The 14,862-nt window shown below is 37.5% G+C and overlaps 1 non-coding gene across 1 annotated transcript; it reads left to right on the forward strand.

Moving 5' to 3' along the window:
• The first annotated feature begins 2,508 nt into the window (after positions 1 to 2,508).
• On the forward strand, positions 2,509 to 2,627 carry LOC145678129 (5S ribosomal RNA). The gene has a single exon (XR_014130245.1). It is a non-coding gene; the product is annotated as a 5S ribosomal RNA (ribosomal RNA).
• The last annotated feature ends 12,235 nt before the right edge of the window (positions 2,628 to 14,862 follow it).

Here is a 14,862-nt window from a genome sequence, read left to right on the forward strand (position 1 = left end):
CAGAATGACGAGAAGTTATGTTAATAAATATATCCCAGAGTGTTTCGTAACTCGCCCTTGGTCCTAATGATGAAGCGTTCTTCAGATGGCCCCGATGTCTCCACACATGATACTATGCGACTTCTTTTCACGAGGCTCTCAAAGATCACGTTTGTGTCCTAACATTCTCTGCAGATATGACACAGCTGCGATAGCGGATCACAGAAGCCTTTCCTCTCCTTACAAGAGACGTGTTCATTCGAGCATGGGAGTAATTCGACTATCGATCAAATATCTCCCGTGTCACGATAGTAGTCACTTTCAATTCTTCTAACGAAGGTAAGAAAAAATGCTATACAAACTTCCTTTCGGTATATAAAGGATTAGGGGCCCAGAGAATATTTTCTTTCAAGAGGATACATTCTTTTTCGAACACCCTGTATATAGATCCTCTAATTATAACTGCAAACAAAATGTTGATTTTGCAATTGCTTCCATGAGAGAAAATTCTGTGCACTTTCTTTCTGAAGGGCCGGGCCTAAACGTTTTCCTTAATCATTAAATTTAGTAGTTATCTACAATTACATAGTTTTCCATTGTTCTCAAAATAAAGATTTTTCTCTATGAATTGTTGAATGTTGCTAGGGATATTGAAGTAATTCTTTTTAGTGTTTTTTTCTTTACAATAATGTACTGAACGCCTGCATTAAGGAAGTTCGTGTGTCCATCTTGCAAAATGTTTCGTCTTTTTTCATGCCCACTAAGATAAATATTCATTTTGCTCTTTTCTCCGTATGCAAACCACATTTCTTAAAGGCAACATTTTCATACAAATGTAGTACTAAAAACTTCTAATTGGCAACATCTGGGCTGCGAAGAGGAAAAAGAAAGAAATCTCGTACGTATTCGCGCGCAATTCGGAATTAGCCAATGAAAAGCACAAAAGCGGCCACCATCTCTCTCTCTTTCTTATTAACGGTTTTGTACTTTCTGCAGTTCTATCAGTGCTGCTAACCTCTTACTATATCATTGAATATGTATGTTTATATATATATATATATATATATATATATATATATATATATATATATATATATATATATATATATATATATATATTTTACAAAAAATCATACTACTACGGAATAATATTAAATGCCTGTAAACCCTCATTTCTGTTTGCACTTTCTGTTACACTACCTTCCCCGAACTTCTTTCAAGTTATTAAGTGCAGAACGGGGAGTTATACATATTTACTTGCGCTTTCACAATATCTGCACATTGTGTAATAATAGGAGACGTATAAAATAAAACTATATACTAATACGTATATATATATATATATATATATATATATATATATATATATATATATATATATATATATATATATATATATATACAGTACACATTCCACTATCCGAGGCTTTCCTTTTCTTTTCTTGCTGACGATAAATTACGCTCTTAGAAATGTTGTCTGAAAACAATAAGAATATGTGCAAAAAATACAATCAGAGGTAGAGGTCTTTAACAGGAACTAAGCAAGGGAGTTGAAAAATTTTTTATGCATGTAAAAAATATAGACATGAACCAACTTGTGAAATAAAAAGACCAGAAAACTACTCTTTCTAAATTATGTGTAAACTTTTTACCGAAAACGAAAGTTGCACGAAAGACTTTTTGTCCCTTTTTTGGCCTCCGGTGCTTGGGGTCCCTGGTTCAATCCCAGCTCGTGCCGTGTGAACTTTGTCGTGCATAAAGACCGTGCTCATGGGTTTTCTCGGGTTTCTCCCGTTTCCTCCCACTTTCTTCATTCAGTACTCATCATCACCGTCTCCTTTAGCGTAACCGGTATAAGTATGCGACGTAAATCTAAAGATTTCATTTCATTTCCCTTTTCTGCTCATACTGCTGATTATGCGCGATTATGCCAACATCCAACTCCGCGGATAATCGTGCGATTACTGTATATACAACTAATACAGATACGTAATTACATTATCAGTTACAGTATCGGTTTTTATTTACTAATTTGCCTCACTTTATTTGCATCCCTGCAGTAAATAATTCTTATCGATAATAGTTAAAATGTATATTACATTTTAGTGCTTCACGACTGAATGATCATCTGCCTTACGTTATCTCGCAGCTGAAGAGGATGCTACACTGAAAACTACCTTGCGTTATAAAGGGTAAGTGAAACATATCTTAAAAATATCTTTCATACATTTCATTGTGTACATTAAAGAATGTAAGTTTGCCTTTTTCCTGTAATCAATACTTAATAAAGGATTTATTTTTATTTATTTATATACAATTTCATACGTGGTTCGTGATAGTAAACTCGATAGGACATAGTGGCACTATGAACATCCGAATCACTCATCATTCGAACATTCAAATATTTATTCGAATATTAGTATATTCCAAGTAATGTTAACGACGTTAATATGCTTGCCTTTATAGTTAATAATGTCAATTCTTACTTAAAACATACTTCCTTAACAGGACATTGAAGAAAAGGTAGTTGCCAACGGCCATACCATGCTGAATATACCGGTTCTCGTCCGATCACCGAAGTCAAGCAGCATCGGGCCTGGTCAGTACTTGGATGGGTGACCGCCTGGGAACACCAGGTGCTGTTGGCATCTCTTTTTCAAATTTCATTATCCTTCAAGTACGAAAATACTAGAAACATTAATTTTATAGTACTTTCAAGAGATAATTTATCAACATTATTTCATAGCGATTAATCGATATTCTAAGCGTTATACCCACTATTTCTTACACTAACAGCCTGTTTATTTGCACGGCACATTAAAATAACCTGATTTCCGATCCGTGTGCACCTACTACTATACTTAACACGGAATGTATTACCACTTTTTAAAAGTAAATTATTATGACTAAGTGTAGATCTCCGGCGAGTAAATGCCTTTCGTATACAAGCACGACACATCTCCGCTATGTGCTTTACTTTTTTACTAACAGCATATAGAAATTGGATTTCAAGGTGTTTCTACATAACAGAATGAAGCAAATTTCGTGATTTAACTCTTTCGAATAATGTGTTGGTCCTGACAAGGACCGTTTGAAATGAAAAATCTTGAAGAAGATTTTTACTTAGAGCTTGTGTACTTGGTAACAGCCTTCGTACCCTCACTTACAGCGTGCTTGGCAAGTTCACCAGGCAAAAGAAGGCGCACAGCTGTTTGGATTTCCCGGCTGGTGATAGTTGACCGCTTATTGTAATGGGCCAAACGAGAAGCTTCAGCAGCAATACGCTCGAAGATGTCATTAACAAAGCTGTTCATGATACTCATAGCTTTGCTAGATATGCCAGTGTCAGGATGCACTTGCTTCAAAACTTTGTAGATGTAAATGGCATAGCTCTCCTTCCTCCTCCTCTTCTTCTTCTTATCTCCCTTGGAGATATTCTTTTGGGCTTTACCAGCCTTCTTTGCAGCCTTTCCGCTAGTTTTTGGTGGCATGATGACTCACTCGTTCAGCAAAATTAGATGTGTCCGCCGATTTATCGACTTCATTTAAATTACAGTACGTGTTTCAATTCGCGCCAACTGCCTTGCTTTTCATTTGATGCACTCGGGTGCACGCTTGAAGTAGTAACAAAACTGACTTGATTCATGGGAGGCCGCAATTTTTCCTCTCATCTTATTACGAAAGAATATTGAACAATGTCTGGTCGCGGCAAAGGTGGAAAAGTCAAGGGAAAGAGCAAGTCCCGCTCCAGCAGGGCTGGCCTTCAATTCCCAGTAGGCAGAATCCATCGTCTTTTGCGAAAGGGTAACTATGCCGAACGAGTTGGTGCTGGCGCTCCCGTGTATTTGGCTGCAGTCATGGAATACCTGGCAGCTGAAGTTCTTGAGTTGGCAGGCAACGCTGCTCGTGACAACAAGAAGACTAGGATTATTCCACGTCATCTGCAGTTAGCTATCCGTAACGACGAGGAATTAAACAAGTTGTTGTCTGGAGTTACAATCGCTCAGGGTGGTGTTTTGCCCAACATTCAAGCTGTACTTCTGCCCAAGAAAACTGAGAAGAAGGCATAAATGTAAGACCTATATCTCATACAAATCGGCCCTTATGAGGGCCACAAACCCCTTTATAGAGGAGATTTACGATTGAAATGAATTGTTTTCGATATACAGACTCATCAAAAGTGTCTGAGATAGTTGCTTAGTGTCATTCGAAATTCTCGCTGCTATTCGATTAATTAGTATGTGTAGTCGTCGATCGTAATTGAAGCCCATAGGAAGTCACACTATCTTTAGAATACTCCAAACAGCGATGTGCTTAGTTCCCACTACATTATTAATTATAAGATCATTACCTTTTGTATTGTCGCTAGCTACATTTTTTTGATATTTGCGTACATCGGGCTCATATTACCCAGAGGACAGGACAGTCGAGCCCAGATTCTCAGCAATGGAAGAAAACCTCATACCACATATTCTCATGTACTTCATGCTAGACAAAGGAATTTCCAACATTCTTAAAGCACTCATGTTTCTCTCTTGCGTTGGCTTGGCTGAAATTACTCTGTTCAATATGTTCTCGACATTTATTATTGTTCATTACTATGCCCCAATGACATCATGAACAGAGCGGATCAAAAAACTTTCCTAAATTTCTTTTGCAACATAGTAATGACATTAAATGCACACTTAAGTACGATTTATTCTTTGCAAGGTCGATATTCATATTTGTGTGATATGTGTTATATGTATATGGTTTGTAATACGCAACTACTCTTATTCTCTGATCTCAGAACTCATTTGCTACTGTGCCCAACGAGCGAGCCTAGGTTTCTTGTAACTACTGCCTTTCTTTAGTAAATAATGTGAAGTATACAATGCATTAACCTACATCTCATATTTGTATTACTCTTTATTTTACTAACCCGCTACGAAGTGTCATTAATTTACATGTAAATCACAATAGACACTACCGCAAAAGAAAAAAATCGAACCCAAGACCACGTAAACAAGATAAAGGACAAGATTCAGGTTTCTAACGCATTATTCGCCCCTCACAGCACAGTATAGAAGTTGTATAAGCCTCTATACGTACATCCTACTGTCAGAACAGAAATTCCGACTTGCGTTTCGCATCTCTCATGCTCGCTACTTCCAACAAATCGCCAATTTCCAACCAGAACCCCTTCTCCAGCATTAATACTGCTACATATGAATACGTATACATGAACGTACATAATGTAAAAAAAAACGTATGATTTTCTCAAATTAATCTCTCTACGTCTGTAATTTTGTGTGCATCAAAAGGCTTTAATGTAGTTACACGAATTCTTATAATCTAACAGAAAATCGCACAAAGTAAATCTTTCCCTTTATATAAATTTGTTGGCTCTGAAAAGAGCCGTTTATGCCAATTTTATATCCAAAATAGGAGGAACCCCAACTTAACCTCCGAAACCGTACAGGGTTCTTCCTTGCCTCTTCAAGGCATACACAACATCCATAGCTGTCACTGTCTTCCTCTTGGCGTGTTCTGTGTATGTAACAGCATCTCTGATTACGTTCTCCAGGAATACTTTCAATACTCCTCGGGTCTCTTCATAAATGAGACCAGAGATACGCTTCACACCACCACGGCGAGCAAGACGCCTAATAGCGGGTTTGGTGATACCCTGGATGTTGTCACGAAGAACTTTACGGTGGCGCTTGGCACCTCCTTTGCCAAGACCCTTGCCTCCTTTTCCACGTCCTGTCATTTCGATATGTTACTGCTTCGCTCACCACACACGAGAAATACAAGCCCAAGCAGCCCAAGACTCGTGGTTTTGTTCCTTCGATCATGCAGGGAAAGCACGGAGGAAAAACACAAAACGTGTCTAAGCCAATGAGAACTGTCCTTTTCGACTGACTTTATCCAATGAGAAATAGCTTGATTTAACGGTTTTGCTCTTTATATAACTTGACTTCATTCAGCGCGCAATTATTTGAAACAAGTCGTGACAGTTGCAATGGCACGTACCAAGCAGACAGCTAGGAAATCTACTGGAGGCAAAGCTCCTCGAAAGCAGCTTGCCACCAAAGCTGCAAGAAAGAGTGCTCCAGCTACCGGTGGAGTGAAAAAGCCCCATCGTTACAGGCCTGGTACTGTGGCTCTCCGAGAAATTCGTCGTTACCAGAAGAGCACTGAATTGCTCATCCGCAAGCTGCCCTTCCAACGACTCGTCCGAGAAATTGCACAAGATTTCAAGACAGATCTTCGCTTCCAAAGCTCAGCTGTCATGGCTTTACAGGAGGCAAGTGAAGCTTACCTTGTAGGGCTTTTCGAAGACACCAACTTGTGTGCTATTCACGCAAAGAGAGTCACAATCATGCCTAAGGACATTCAGCTTGCTCGCCGCATCCGTGGGGAACGTGCTTAAGTTTGAAGTTCTGGCACTGAGTTCAAAAACGGTCCTTTTTAGGACCAATACACTACTTAGAGATGCTGTTATCCTAACAAGGATCTTGTCCATACTTGTTATCTTTTTTTTTAAATTCTCACGCCGTATGTTGCATAGTTAATACATCTACCTTCGTTTTCCTCTCGTTTCGTATATCATCCTATCTTTCAAGTATATTCTTTAGTTTTCCCCTATGTTTACCGATTGATTATCTTCGTTTTATGTGGTCAAGGATTCGATTTTGCCATATGTTGCATAAGTTAACTTCGATTCAACCACTGTTTGCCCTTCTCAACGTTATTAATCTCATAGAACTCGCAGGCGAAATATGTACTTCTTCCAAGGTAGCAAAAGTAATATTTTCTCAGAGGTCGCTGCTGTTGAATGCAAACGTTAAACTAAACTTTCTTTAAGTGTCTGTTTGTACTTAACATCAGTTCAATTGTACACCTACATTTCTGCTGGTGTTACTATTTTTCTTTATAGCAATATTACGAATTATAAGACGGTATCCGTGGTTATTAGCGTGTTCCCTTTTCCTAACACTTTCTCATTACACCAGTATTTCCATCATTCATTAGGCGTAATCACCCGTCTCCTTTATCATAAAAATCATAATAGTACGACGTTAAATTGAAACAGTCTACTTCACTTTCACGAGTTGTAATAAGTTCGAACATTTCTTTCACCCCAGCCTTGAAAAGAGTTGATTTTAGTTTAGTGTCCCTTTCAGCAGCAAGGCTGTTTCAAACGTGGACCTACTTATTAACGTGCAATGCGAAACATTTGAGCTCCCACCGAGAATCGAACCCAGTCAGCCTGCAAAAGTTTTTCTAACAAATGCATTAAGTGCGTTTTCTGTACTGTTTCGCTACTTGAAGATAGGAACAAGGAAAAAGTAAGTGATCACAAATTGACATTACGTAATGTGTTCCCCATTTTTTTTCGAGTACACCATTCTTGACACCCGTGAAAGCTTTCTTTCCCCACCCTCAATTCCCCTCTGTTATAAAGCACTTACATCAAGAAGTGCTTCGGTTAAAAAGAAAACTCAAAGTCCCTTGCGTGTATACTATACATTGCTATGAATGAACATGTGATAATGATAGGAAAAGCACAATTTTACTCTTCTCAAAGTATTTGATGGCTCTAAAAAGAGCCGTTTTAAAATGTCAGATGATTTACTGACACATTTACTTCTTCTTTGGTGCAGCCTTCTTAGCACTTTTCGGTTTTGCTGTAGCCTTCTTTGGCTTCGGGGCCTTTGGCTTCTTGGGAGTTTTTGCCTTCTTCACTTTAGATGGTGATTTCTTAGGTTTGGGAGCAGCAGCCTTTTTCTTTTCACCAGTCTTCTTGGGACGTTTAGCTGCTGGCTTTTTCGCAGGCTTCTTCTCCTTTGATGCTGATCGTTTCGCCTTGGTTGAAGATCCACCTTCAGGCTTCTCCTTCAGCGATGAAGCACTAAGCTTAAACGATCCAGATGCACCTTTTCCCTTGGTCTGAACCAAAGACCCAGAAGCAACTGCACTTCTCAAGTATTTCTTGATAAATGGAGCAAGCTTCTCGGCATCCACTTTGTAGTTCTGAGAGATGTATTTCTTAATAGCTTGCAGTGAACTTCCTCCCCTTTCCTTCAAATTCTTGATGGCGTTGTTCACCATTTCTGATGTTCTTGGATGAGAAGGTGTTGTTTTTGGTTTCTTAGGCTTTGCAGACTTCTTAGGAGAAGCCTGTGCCGGGGCTGCAGGTGCTGATGCCGTATCTGCCATTGCTTTCTGCAATAAACTCAACGATACTGAAGAATGAAATTTTCGCTGGCAGGCAGCGTTGAGTTTGGTTACGGAGCGCGGACCGGATAGAAAGCACTTGCTGAGGCGGGCTGAGGTAAACAGAAGTTCGTAGTTGCCACAACGATAAGTGTGTTTCCTTCTATTTTGATAAACGATTTTTTTCAGGTATTCAATGAATGCACCAGATCCTATTCTTCCTTACTGGCTAGAAGAAACTTTATTCCACATAACTCAAAAGGCATTTGTTTTTATTCGCTTTTCTATTTTATGTTTCAGTCATTGCTAAGTCGGTCACACTACTTTTTCACCCTCCTTGTGCTTATAATTTTCATAATTTAACATGGAAATACTTATCAATAAATAATTATATTACCATGGTAATTAACTTCAATCCTTCCTGTGATTATACGCAAAGTACCATCTTCGTACTGCTTACTATAGTTCAATGAAGGGAATCTATAAAGTAACGCGTGTCGCACACATCTGCCTTGCAAACTCCCTGGCCTACTTCCAATGTATAGACTTTTATTTCAAATCCTGATTTAATTTCATAATTTTCTGTAGATTTTAACATTTTATTACCCAGCTTCTTAATACGAATGACAATCAAGCCTAAATATTTATTCCCTTTAACTTTATTTTTCTTTTTTATTTTGTGCCTTGTTTCATATTTGTTCTTACGTTAGCAATTAACGCACTTACCGTAGTTATGTATGAACAGGTTGTTTCTATATTTATTTTATTCCAAATAAATTAAATATATATACGGATTATTTTATGGTAGTTGATATTTTCTGTTGTTTCCTACGTGAATTGAGGAAACGCACGGACTTTCGCCTAATTCTTGTGCTACTTTCATATGTCTGTATCTGTCGAATGCTGTCGATCTGTCGAAATGTGTATTACTATCTGTCGATTCATCGAGTGAACTGAATTCGTTAACCATTTCACCAGGCGCGCATGCATTTTTTTTTTCTTCTAAGGGATCCAAGCTTCGGGGGGCAAGGTTCCAATACTACAAGCCACTATGTCTATATACTATTATTCTGCATTCGAAAACACGATAAATATTCCACTTACTTTTTCACAAAAACATGATACAGACAGAGTACAGATGAAGTGTAAGATCAGATTTATATTGATGATACATCAATATTTTCCCTGTTAATAACTACATTTAATGAGAAAGTCTGCAAATGTATGTTCACTTAGGAACTTTTGCGAGGAGTCCGCACCCGGTGGACACCCCGTGAGTACGCCTCTGCACTTGACTATACTTCGAATTATACTGCAAACAGTTGTATTTTAGTTTCCCCGTTTAGTTCATCGATATCATTAACACAAAGAAAATAGATGTTATAGATGCGTATTCTCAGTTCTCGCTTTATATCCGGACGTCTGCAAAAATCTACTCCTTTTCTTTCTTTCACGCATCCACCAAACTAACAATGATTTGTATTATAATATTTGCGCATAAAATGTATATCTCATACCTTCCATGTTCTCAAGTATTCATAGACAAAAACGGTTACTTTCTGCGAACAAATTGTCCAAACACAGTGCAAATGTCATCTATAGATTGTCCTGGTTCCGTCTGCGTGTACATAACAATGCGTCATAATCATACATTGCACATTAAGGATATCAATTAATCTTCCCAAATTCCTAGATATGCCTGGCAAAAGTTCCGCGTGTTGTAAGGATATTACATTTGTACTACCGACAAGGTGGTATCTTCCAACATTGAAGTTCAATAAACCCCAAATGTGTCGGATATAGTATTTGATTTCTTGTCTCATTGTTTGCGTCAGAGATGTCTTCTCAAGTTAGGATTTACGATACATACAGGATGAGTTGTATATATTGTTGCTGCCAGCTCTATATTAATCCCATATTTGTAAACGAATAAAAACAGTATTCTAATTATAACAATGTGCTCACAATTAATTTTATTCTTAATTGTTATACGTATTGTTGATTAAAAATGAAAATGTTGCTAAGTGAATTTTATTAATATTTTCTGTTGCGTGATATAGGAAGTGAGTGAAATATTGGAGGAATATAGTGTGCGTAGCAGATGATGTGCAGTGGCTTTGGATCGCCTGTGATAAGGTAAGGCATTTGCTATTTTAATTAACACATTTTATATACTGTAATCCTAATTATTTTTATGTGAATGTGCTTACTACTTGTGTATTCAGTGGGACCGATGTTTTAATATGTATGGTCAAGCAGTGTCGAGCCTGGTCAGTGTGTGGATAGGTGACCATTTTATGTAAATCGATAACATTTAACTTTGTAAACACGGATGAAGTAGAAGTATATTTATTTTATTTTTTACCTCAAATATGTAGGACACTTCTCCTTTGTACATCAATTATTATTATTAGTTCAACTTGTTTACAAGTTAAATGAAAAGAATAGTCGTTATCGTGTGATGATTGTGCTCATTAGGCTAAAGAAGACTCGTGATAAGAAAGAAAAGAAGAACGGTGCTCAAGTTTCGTCACAGCATATTCTCAAAAATTTACAGGCAAAATTCAGTGTTCTGCATGAAAAGGCATATTTGTACGAAAAAAAAAAAAATTCTGCAGACGACAGAATTAAATAAAGTAATACACATGTATTTTAGAGTTACTGGTGTAAAATCATTACAAGTGCTTTGCCAGGTGGCCAATAAAAAGCACGAATACTATTTAAGGGAGCCAAAACAGGAGAAAGCTGGGGGCCTGAGCGATAGCAAGAATGTGCGTCCAAAGTGAACAGGAGCGAAGGCGACGCGGGTATACGTATAAGCAAGGGTAGTGGAAACCAGTTAGTTTTCGAGTTTCAATAGCACTTGTCATGCATCCATACTAGTAGCGCCCCGCTTGTAAACATTAAGTACACTATGCAAGAATACACCGCCGGTGGAAAATAGTACCTAATACAGTTATCTTTCATATATACTGACTTATTTTACAGTAGTAACCCAACACTAGTAAACGTAAAATAAAAGTGTATAACTTTATATTTAATTCTATCGCCTGGCTTAGTTTTTCACCTGTAAGATGTACTTATTTAGAGCAAGTTTCTTAACTAGCAAATTAAACCGAGAACCACAGCAACCATATATATATTCTTATGATGTACTTTTCTTTGAGTGGTGTTCTCTGTCTATTCAATAACATTTTCTCAGTTTAATGCTAGCAAAAAACAAAACAAAATCAAAGTGTTTCTATATAAATTTAGTTCACCGTGTTGTAATATCACATGGAATTGAAAAACGAATAGTCGAACCTCTGCTATCTCGATCAAACTTCTCAGGATGATATACTGACTTACCGCAGAAGTTCGACTGAATACGTTTCTCAGTTCCATGGGAGAACCTGGAGAAGCAAAAGCCTGCGCAACGGAAAATACTAAATAAACTTGTAGAGCAGGTCAAGATGTATCATCATGCCAAGTTTCATTCAGATCAGAGAAGTTTGGCTGCAGCCATTTTCATTACAAAGCACAAAATGGATGGTCCCTAACCTCGAGAATCTTCACAATTGTCGACGAGTTGAACTGCACTCATCTGATCAAAATCAAACTTAAAATGGCAGTTCACTTTCAACTGTTAAATAATATGATATGCAGGCTTCTGCTTTCCTAGTTACAGTCTATCCACTGTGGTATGCATATTAGTAGAAATGTGAGAGTGCATATTTATTAAAGATTTGCTTCAAAAAGCGATGAAAGACATAGGCATTCCCGCGGGCGGTGATAACAAGATGCCGGAAAACGAACAAGCAGAAAGAATATGGGCTGAAGAAGTGTAAACGACGACGCGGCGGCCCGTAAAGGTGTTGCCGTCCTATTAAATGAATAATATCAAAAGAAAGAAAAAAAAAGTAAAAAATTTCGCGCTCGTAATCAAGACAGAAAGCAACTAAAGGAAATCTTTGTTTTACGTCCCACGTTATGCCGCTTAGGCTAAAAGAGGCGCTGATTATGAGAAATGATTGAAATGGTGGTGGAATGAAGAAAGTGGGAGGAAACGGGAGAACCCCGCGGTAACCCACCGCACATAGTTTTTGTCCACCATAAAGTTAACTTGGCGGGGGCTCAAGACAGAAAGACGGTTGGAAAAACAAATAAACGATGTTCCATCCCGTAAAAATGTTGGCGACCTATGAAATCAATATTTTTTCTTAAAGAAAAAAAAAAGAATTAAAAAGAGAAAAAAAGGTCAAAATTTCGCGCTCGCTTCGCTCGCGATCAGCAGAGAAAAGAGGACGTGACGCACCCCTAAAAGTGTTGGCGACCGATTGAATAAATATTGTGGGTAAAAAAAAAAAAAAAAAAGTCAAAAATTTCGCGCTCGCTTCGCTCGCGATCAGCACAGAAAGAAGGACGTGACGCGCCCCTAAAGGTGTTGGCAACCGATTCAATACATATTGTCGGTAAAAAAAAAAAAAAAAAAAAACGCTCGCTTCGCTCGCGATCGACATGAAAAAGGCAACGACGTGACGCCCCGTAAAATTGTCGGCGACCTATTCAATCAATATATTCGGTTGAAAAACAAAGTCAAAAGTTTCCCAATCGCTTCCCTGCCGATCGACATAAAAAAAAAGGCAACCCCTTCACCTCTCCTTATGCATTCATCAGTAAACATACAACCATAGATCACAATACCACTCACATCACCTATCAGTTCTCCACGTCCATCAAGATCCAATCATCGCCCTGGCCCTTTATGATGATACACAACATTACATGTTATTGTGTGCATTGCCCCGCGTTACAATACATGACCAAAAAAAAAAGAGAAAAAGAGCTGCACTGCCTTCAGTGTAGACATGTTCGTATTCGTAGAAAATGATTTTAGGTACACGATAGTACAGTAATCTATCTTCACATGCTTCAGATGTGAACGATACCTACACATGAAGAGGGCTCCCGAGGTTTCCTTTTCCAATAGGATGGAGCTCCACCACACTTGCAGAATGACGAGAAGTTATGTTAATAAATATATCCCAGAGTGTTTCGTAACTCGCCCTTGGTCCTAATGATGAAGCGTTCTTCAGATGGCCCCGATGTCTCCACACATGATACTATGCGACTTCTTTTCACGAGGCTCTCAAAGATCACGTTTGTGTCCTAACATTCTCTGCAGATATGACACAGCTGCGATAGCGGATCACAGAAGCCTTTCCTCTCCTTACAAGAGACGTGTTCATTCGAGCATGGGAGTAATTCGACTATCGATCAAATATCTCCCGTGTCACGATAGTAGTCACTTTCAATTCTTCTAACGAAGGTAAGAAAAAATGCTATACAAACTTCCTTTCGGTATATAAAGGATTAGGGGCCCAGAGAATATTTTCTTTCAAGAGGATACATTCTTTTTCGAACACCCTGTATATAGATCCTCTAATTATAACTGCAAACAAAATGTTGATTTTGCAATTGCTTCCATGAGAGAAAATTCTGTGCACTTTCTTTCTGAAGGGCCGGGCCTAAACGTTTTCCTTAATCATTAAATTTAGTAGTTATCTACAATTACATAGTTTTCCATTGTTCTCAAAATAAAGATTTTTCTCTATGAATTGTTGAATGTTGCTAGGGATATTGAAGTAATTCTTTTTAGTGTTTTTTTCTTTACAATAATGTACTGAACGCCTGCATTAAGGAAGTTCGTGTGTCCATCTTGCAAAATGTTTCGTCTTTTTTCATGCCCACTAAGATAAATATTCATTTTGCTCTTTTCTCCGTATGCAAACCACATTTCTTAAAGGCAACATTTTCATACAAATGTAGTACTAAAAACTTCTAATTGGCAACATCTGGGCTGCGAAGAGGAAAAAGAAAGAAATCTCGTACGTATTCGCGCGCAATTCGGAATTAGCCAATGAAAAGCACAAAAGCGGCCACCATCTCTCTCTCTTTCTTATTAACGGTTTTGTACTTTCTGCAGTTCTATCAGTGCTGCTAACCTCTTACTATATCATTGAATATGTATGTTTATATATATATATATATATATATATATATATATATATATATATATATATATATATATATATATATATATATATATATATATATATTTTACAAAAAATCATACTACTACGGAATAATATTAAATGCCTGTAAACCCTCATTTCTGTTTGCACTTTCTGTTACACTACCTTCCCCGAACTTCTTTCAAGTTATTAAGTGCAGAACGGGGAGTTATACATATTTACTTGCGCTTTCACAATATCTGCACATTGTGTAATAATAGGAGACGTATAAAATAAAACTATATACTAATACGTATATATATATATATATATATATATATATATATATATATATATATATATATATATATACAGTACACATTCCACTATCCGAGGCTTTCCTTTTCTTTTCTTGCTGACGATAAATTACGCTCTTAGAAATGTTGTCTGAAAACAATAAGAATATGTGCAAAAAATACAATCAGAGGTAGAGGTCTTTAACAGGAACTAAGCAAGGGAGTTGAAAAATTTTTTATGCATGTAAAAAATATAGACATGAACCAACTTGTGAAATAAAAAGACCAGAAAACTACTCTTTCTAAATTATGTGTAAACTTTTTACCGAAAACGAAAGTTGCACGAAAGACTTTTTGTCCCTTTTTTGGCCTCCGGTGCTTGGGGTCCCTGG

Source organism: Thermobia domestica, unplaced genomic scaffold, assembly GCF_964235325.1.
Source record: "Thermobia domestica unplaced genomic scaffold, izTheDome1.hap1.1 HAP1_SCAFFOLD_1899, whole genome shotgun sequence".
Taxonomy (NCBI): Eukaryota; Metazoa; Arthropoda; class Insecta; order Zygentoma; family Lepismatidae; genus Thermobia; species Thermobia domestica.